Source organism: Panthera tigris, chromosome D1 (assembly GCF_018350195.1).
Source record: "Panthera tigris isolate Pti1 chromosome D1, P.tigris_Pti1_mat1.1, whole genome shotgun sequence".
Lineage (NCBI taxonomy): Eukaryota > Metazoa > Chordata > Mammalia > Carnivora > Felidae > Panthera > Panthera tigris.
This window is the reverse complement of record NC_056669.1, coordinates 44,935,291-44,943,130: the sequence shown is the minus strand read 5'-3', so window position 1 is coordinate 44,943,130 and position 7,840 is coordinate 44,935,291.

The following is a 7,840-nucleotide window of genomic DNA, read 5'->3' as shown; positions in this document are numbered from 1 at the left end:
CCTCCCATCACTTGTCAGTAGAAAGCCTATGTGGTGTAGTGAAAAGTGGGTTTGAAATGCAGGCAGAGAAAAAATTGCAGTGGTCCTCAAAGGGCATGCTCTTTTTTTCTTTGTAGACAGTGGGGTAACTGAATGTTTTTTAGAAAGGGAGTGATAGGAAGTGTTCTGTTGTCAACTCAGTTTACACAAAATAACTGCCACTATTCCTCTCTCACACTGTTCCTCTCTCCTTACACTCTTCTCTGGTATTCTATGGTGTTCTGTAGTTTTTGTTAAGCTTTTCTTCCAGTTAGTTAATCTAATTCCCAAAACAGTATACTGGTACGTGATTTATTACGATCTGTATTTCACCAGTAAAGAAACAGAGGGTCACGTTAATTTGACCAAGAGACAGAACTTCTACTTGAACCCAAATCTTAGTGTTCCAAGCCTTGTCTTGTTTCTTCTATACTCCACCACCATAAAAGGTGATACTTTTTAATAAGTAAACACTTTTAAAATAAAAGCCAATATAGGCTTGTATGTCATCTACCTACTGGGGAAACATACACTACAGCCCTAAACACCTTGCTTACAGGCCATAAAAATAACCATTAGACCTGGAATACCCTTATTGTTGGGTTTTATTTCAGTACTATTTATTTAGTGACTTTTCTCTCAGTGTATTTCTGATGGCTGTCATTTGATTTACAGACCCACTGAGAAAAGAAGTCATTTCAAATTGTTATTATTTCACAAAATAGCACTGTGTTTTAACTGTGCCAATTTTGCCCCTGGCCCAGTGTCTTTAAGAGTGTGTATTTCCTGGACCCATATCTATTGCAGACAGTGTTCTGAACACTTTAGTATTGTTACTAAATCCTAGTTTAATTTAGCATTGCTACTAAGTCCTGGTTAGATTTTTTTAATCAGGTTCACTGCATAGAAATGGGGGTACCTTTTGTTAGCTACAGTTAACAGGCTTCAGCTCTTGATTCATGCTTTAAGTGCTGGATGGAAACCTCACGATTTGTACAGTGTAGTTGTGCCTTTATGGATAAAGACACTGAGGCCAAACAGGGGAATGGAGGCAGTGACTGAGGTGAAACTCTAACTTAGGTGACCTAGTTCCTGTGTATCACTGTGACTTTAAGAATATCCTAGGGAGGGGCGCCTGGGTGGCGCAGTCGGTTAAGCGTCAGTCCGACTTCAGCCAGGTCACGATCTCGCGCTCCGTGAGTTCGAGCCCCGCATCAGGCTCTGGGCTGATGGCTCGGAGCCTGGAGCCTGTTTCCGATTCTGTGTCTCCCTCTCTCTGTGCCCCTCCCCAGTTCATGCTCTGTCTCTCTCTGTCCCAAAAATAAAATAAAAAACGTTGAAAAAAAAAAAAAAGAATATCCTAGGGACCAGCAGAATTGATGAAACCTGTGAGCTTTTAGTGATGCAGAATCTGGGGTCCCACCCCAGCCTAAGTGTATCAGAATCTGAGCTGTAGCAAAATACCCAAGTGATTTATACACACATTAAGGTTCAAGAAGCAGCATTTTAAACTAACTTGAGCTTTTACTTGCGTAGGTATGTGTAGGTGTGTGGGTATGTATGTGTAGGGAAATGAAGCAGGGAGGGCAAAGAGAGAGGAAGGGAAAGAGAAAGGGAGAGAGAGAATGACTGATTCTGGGGAAGTATGGATGGGCTGAAGGTGATGAAATGCCCACATGATGTCCTTTAAACACTTGACAAATGGGGCTGGCAATCAGAAATGAGATCTAGGAAGGGATACTAATCTAGAGGGCATCTCTTAATAGGTGGTAGTTGAAACATGAAGGGATGTGATCATCTAGAGAGAGCAGGAAGGAAACACTACTGTTTAGAAGCTGGCAGGCCCAGCTAAAACGGCTGTAAAGGAAAGGCCAGAAGTCAGCATGAGGACCTCTGTATGTTCTACAGGCAAAGGAGAAGGGTTTCTAATTTTCTGGTTAATGTCCTCAGATAACAAAGGTTAGAGAGATGAAAACTGAAAATTCTCCTTTATATTTGATAACTGGTTGTTTGGCCAGGGGCCTCAGCTAACTGTGTCCTTCCAATTCCAGCACCTGTCATTGGGCGGATGTTTCAAATGCTAACCTCAGGCCATTCTTGCTTTTGAGAGTAGAACCTTGTGCGGCAAGTGCTTCATCTGCCATACTCTGGGGCTGTGCCTGGTTTCCGTCCTGCCTCTCTGTCTCTGACTTCCTAACTCCTAACTTGCCTGCAGGCTGCTGGACTCAACTTCTCATCTGACCCTTTTTTCACCCATTTGTGTATTTCCTTTTTCAGACCATCAGTGCCTCCTGACTTAGGTTTGCTTGGCCTAATATCTAATACCAGATTGTTTCTATTCCCCTCAACTCCTAATATTTAGGTTGAAATTATTTAAGCTGTTAAGTCTCTAGACAAAATAACTAGGACACCAAACTGTGTTTGGGACTTGTTAGTTTAATGTGATGGGAGCATCTCTCCTCTTAGAATAAGTAGCTTATTGTTTAAAATAAACCTCGGGGAGCAGATGGGATCCCAGGAAGAAGTCCTTGGTGCTAATGGCTTAACTGATGCACCAGGAGGGAAGTATTAAAAAGTTAAGCCATTTACTTCAACACAATTGTCTGTACATAATTTTTCATGTATTTTTTTTTGGGGGGGTATCAGCATGATTCTGGAGGGAAGTGGAAAACATTTTACAACTTTTTAAAACTGCTGGTAGAATTTAAATTCCTAGTTACTGATTATTGAAAGTTATTGCATAAACTCTCCAGTAGCTGGCTGCCTTTTCTTTTTTAGGCTGGATTTGAGGCATTAGCCAAATATAGCCAAATTCACTGAGATTATCCCCAAACAATACTTCTTTGTGCCAGGCATTGGGTACTTTCACAGATTATCTTGTTTAGTCCTTACAACAACCATGTACAGTAGGTGTTGTTACCTGTATTTTGTACATGAGTCTCCCCAAAGTTACATAGTATTAGTGTCAAGAAACAGTATACAGACTCAGTGGGTAGTAATTCTGTGTATAATAGGGTAATTTTGAAACTTGGGTCAGAGTCAGTAGAAATAAGTATTATAGAATAAAGGAGTATTTTCTATATTTCCTTTATAAAAAATCAGAAACTTATTTTACCAGAGGCAAGGTAGTCCTTCTAAATCTGTGGTTCAAGGAAAGAGCTACAGGATGGTGACAAAGGAGAATTTCCCCACGAATGAAAGATCCTGGGGCAGCTGGGTCCTCACTCAGCTATGCACTTCCACTTATGCTTGACTGGCTATTTTCTGCACCTGGAATGCTTATCTTCCCTGCTTACCATCTCTTTACATCCATCACCATCTTCAGTAAATGCCTTTGTGAAATCCTCTATGAGGCCGCTTAGGGTGCCATGAACCTCAGCTTCTCCATCAATAATTTGGAAATGATAGAACTAATCCATGACATCATTTGTTGTTTGAATAAGGGTATAACATATGTGGTAATTTTGATAAAGAATAATGTGAAAATATAAAACACTGGGAACAGGTATGGGCCCACATGAAAACTAATCCAAAATAGAAGTTCTGCTGTATTGAATTAAAAACAAATTGATGTGTTATGGAGGTTCAATAACCAAAAATGAAAAAAAGAATGGCTGAAACTAAAGAACACACTTAATTTTTGAAAGAAATGTAGAGAAACCTGTTTAAAACTGTTTTGAAATGGCTAACTGGCCCACTGAGAATTAAAGCTATTTGTCTGGAAACTGCTTTTAAGTATAAATGACACAACTCAGTAGTGAGAGACATTTGAACATTTGAGGCTACCTTGCTATAGTTTAGATATTAATGTCTGTTCTCTTTAAGCTCATATACCACTTATATATATTTTTATTTTTTTAATATTTATTTCTGAGAGAGAGAGATAGAGTACAAGCTGGGGAGGGGCAGAGAGAGAGGGAGACACAGAATCAAAAGTGGGCTCCAGGCTCTGAGCTGTCAGCACAAAGCCCAATGTAGGGCTCGAACCCGCAGACTGTGAGATCATGATCTGAGGTGAAGTCAGCTGCTTAAATGACTGAGCCACCCATGTGCCCCATCATATACCACTTATCTTATATTTCTTTTGAAGCAGTGGTTAAAATAGACATTTTTTCAGAATATCTATACCTGACTCTTACCATAATTGTAATTCAACATAATAAATATTTGGTGAGTTACAAATATAGTCCATGGTATTAGGCATGGTAGAGACCCAGAAAATTCAAACAGAATTTATTTTTATGATGAATTCCATTACAAATGTAAGTCTCATGAGGGCAGACATAGTGTTATTCAGATTTTGCATTTGAAGCCAAGGCAGGAAGCACTGGTATAAGAGGCCAGCAATAAAAGAATTAGCTTTAGGTTGCTTAGCGATTCTGTGTTAACACATAAGTCCAGAATTAGGAAAGGGTTGAAGCATTTATGTATTCTTGAATATACTATATTGTGAATGGAGAAAAAGCTGTTAACATAGGATGGGTAGGGAATGGAATCTTTCTCTGTGGTCATAGTAGACTTTGGCTTTCATTGCTTCTAAAGAAGGTGAAGGTTTTTGTGGCTTTCATTGTCTTGCCTTTGCTAAAAGTTCATCACTGGACAAAATAACAAGCAGGAAATGCAAAAAAAAATTTAGTAAAATAAAGGCAACTAAAACAGAGTATTAGATGGAAAGATGGGGAAGTAAGAGCTGGTAAAAGGGAAAGGCCTGGAACAGTGATATGCAGAGTGTTTCCTTTGTAAATTGTGAAGCTTTGTTGGAAAGGTATTTTTGCTGAGCACCCTCCATGGGTAAGGTGGTTAAAAAATGTAATGAAGGTGAAAACATTTGCTTTACTGACCTGTCTCCTATTTGAGGTATGATGGGGCATTTGACATCATTCCCTTCAACTTTGGTGGTGCTAAGGGTTGCAGACCCAGGAAGGGCCTTGGGGTCTTCTTGAATGACTGACACAGTCAGGTACTCGGTGTTCAAACATTAGTTTGAAGGCTCTTTAAAAGAGAATGGTAAGAAGTGAGAAGATAAGATTAGAGGCTTAATCCCTCTTTAATTACATATGTGATCTTGGGGAAGTGCTGAGGTCAGCTTACTAGTTACTGAAATGGACCTAAGAATACCTTCTCTACCTAATGTTAAGGATAAAATGAGATGATTTCTGTGAACGTGTCATGTAAACCCCTAATTGTCCAATGAAGTTTCCTATCTCTATTTGTGAACAAGTAGGTATCATTCAGGGTAGGGTGGAGTGAGGGTGTTTAATTACAAATTATAGTTCTTTTAAAATGTGAAATCGTGTCCACTAATAAGCAATAAATCCATTTTGAAGCGTTTTCTTTTAAATAACCCTATACTTTGTCCTAAAGTCTTATCCAAGTATGGTCTCAACAGAATTCTTTGTAAAAAGTTTGGACTCATTTGTTAGAGTTGCATCATATTTCTGTTTTGTTGGAGTATAATTTATCTTTCCATATTCCCACATCTTTCCTGGTTTTATTTGAGTTGGCCGACTATTAAAAATGGGTTTCTCTGAGATTACTCCCTAAAGACCTATCAAAAAAGAGCAGAAGATCATCCTAGAGTGAGCATTAGACACTGAGGTAGAGGACAATGAGCTTTCTTCCCTAGATTTTGAGTTGTCTCTGGTGGTCCAATTAAAAGTTGATCAAAACAATAAGAAAGAAAAATAGAGGCAGAAGAAGGAGAGCTGGGGGAAGGGGTGTTTAGGTAGCTCTTAGTCATAAACTGAACTAGAACAGTTTGGTTACATTTGGGAGTTTTTTTTTTCTTTCAACAAGGCATTTAAATGGAGAGCTTGAAAAAGCTCAGAAAGAAGTTCATTGCAGTAATACAGAATGGAAATGCCTAGCTCAGTAAAGTGAGAAATTTCTGGTGCATTTGGTAACTGAATATGAAATCTTCAAGAAGCTATAAAGACTGATTTAATTGTGCCTCTAGTGTTATGGGAAATAACTTATTGATGCAGCAGGTTTTGTAACTTGAGCTGATGTTACAAGCTGGCTCTAAAATGTTAGAAACCAGACAAGAGTGTGAAGACTAATTAATAAGCTAGACTGATCCCTAAGGTGTTGTCTGTGTCTATGCAGAGTTGTTAGGGAAGTTTGAAAATGTGTGAAGTTCTGACTTACTGGTCATTAAAGTATTGAAAGTATTCTGTCCAAGTCAGCTTGGCATTTGCATGAGAAAGCCAAGCCAATAGGAGCAGGTTTGCTCTCTTCATTGCCTCCTCTAATTGTTTCCTGATTGACAGGTGGATAGATATGTGAATGTAAATGCAAACCGCTCTGACAGCTACTGTAAAGAAAGGGTTGCTTATGATGATAAAATATTTGTAGTAAGCAAGCTTCTGTGCCTGTGTTCTATAGTAGGTGGCTATACAATGCATGCACCATGGCTGCTGTCTTAACTAACAAAAACCATGTGCTCATACAGCATGGGATGATATGCAATTGGTTATTAAATGTTCTAATAGGAAATACTTCTAGACAAACTCCAGTTGAGGATGCATAGGGGAATATTGTTAATAATTGTAAAAGTCTTAGCTTTAATAGATCTAAATGTGTCAGGCCCTGGGAGGGGGCAGAAGGTCTCAGTGGCTGTTCCACAGTCTTAGTTCCCAATGCTTGAGCACAGGGTTTGGCTAGTGATGGGTGCTGTGTGAACAGAGCATCCAAGATACAATGAATCCGACATTTGGGAATAAGAGTGCTAATAATAGTAATAACTAAAGTAATAAAATCTCTTCTGATAGTGTACAACTGAGTTGCTGCTTCTTGAATCCCTCTCCTAAGATGAGGTTGAAAGTCTAGAGCAATGACCTCTCAGATCTGCTGTAAGCCAGGCTCTTTCACTCTCAGTGCCCCTGCACACACCATTCCTCCTTGCTTCATGTTGTGAGTGTCTTTATAGGCCTCTGAAGTGAACCTTTATCATCTCTTCTGTGTGCCCAGAAACATCAAATATGCCTCCTATTCCTGAAGCATTCATTCTCTACTCTGTATGTCTCAAATTCAGAAAGTGGGCTTTCTCATTTTCTCTTGCATGTGACCCGGGCTCCACCAGTCAGATGCACTGACCCCAGATTCAGAATTGGAAAGTAGAGCTTCTGAGGTGGCAGGTTCATCAAGTTCCAGAGGCAGCACTTGGTCAAGTCCTGTGGCCCAGGACTGGATCTCTGCCCAGAGGTGGCAGTAGCAGTTTCTCCACTGGAGCTGTTCCATAATAAGCTTTGGGGTGTTACTCCTGGCTGCATAGTCTCTCAGAAAACCTGTGAGCTTTCCTCTGATAAAGTGATTTGCTGCTAAAAATAGGCAAATGCATTCTGTTGTTTGTAGCTAAGAATCCTGTGTGATATGCTCAAAACTCCGCACAGAGAACTCACCTCTGTGAAGCTGTCCTTGACTCTTCTAGAATGAGTTTATTTTCCATGTCCATCTCCCTGACCCCTAGGAGCACTTGTAGTTTCATTCAGCACAGGACATGATTGTTGCTTGTCTAAGGGTCTGTGCTCGCCTTCTCCCATGCCCAGCATAGCACCTAATGAATGGTAGTCCCTCCGTAAATGCGTATGAGTCAAGTTATCATCTGATCCAGGTCTTATTGCCTTGTTGGGAGAATACCTGTAGTGCTCTGTAAATCAGCTTGCATACCCTTGCATGGTATGACCGTGAGGAAACCTTTCAGGAAACATGCCTCATGCCTTGATGAGCATTTCTTGTTTAGAAGTCACACTTGGTCTGACTGATACTAGATTCTCTCTTGGTGTCCCCAGTGGTGCTTGCTCATGCTTTATTACATTAGTTT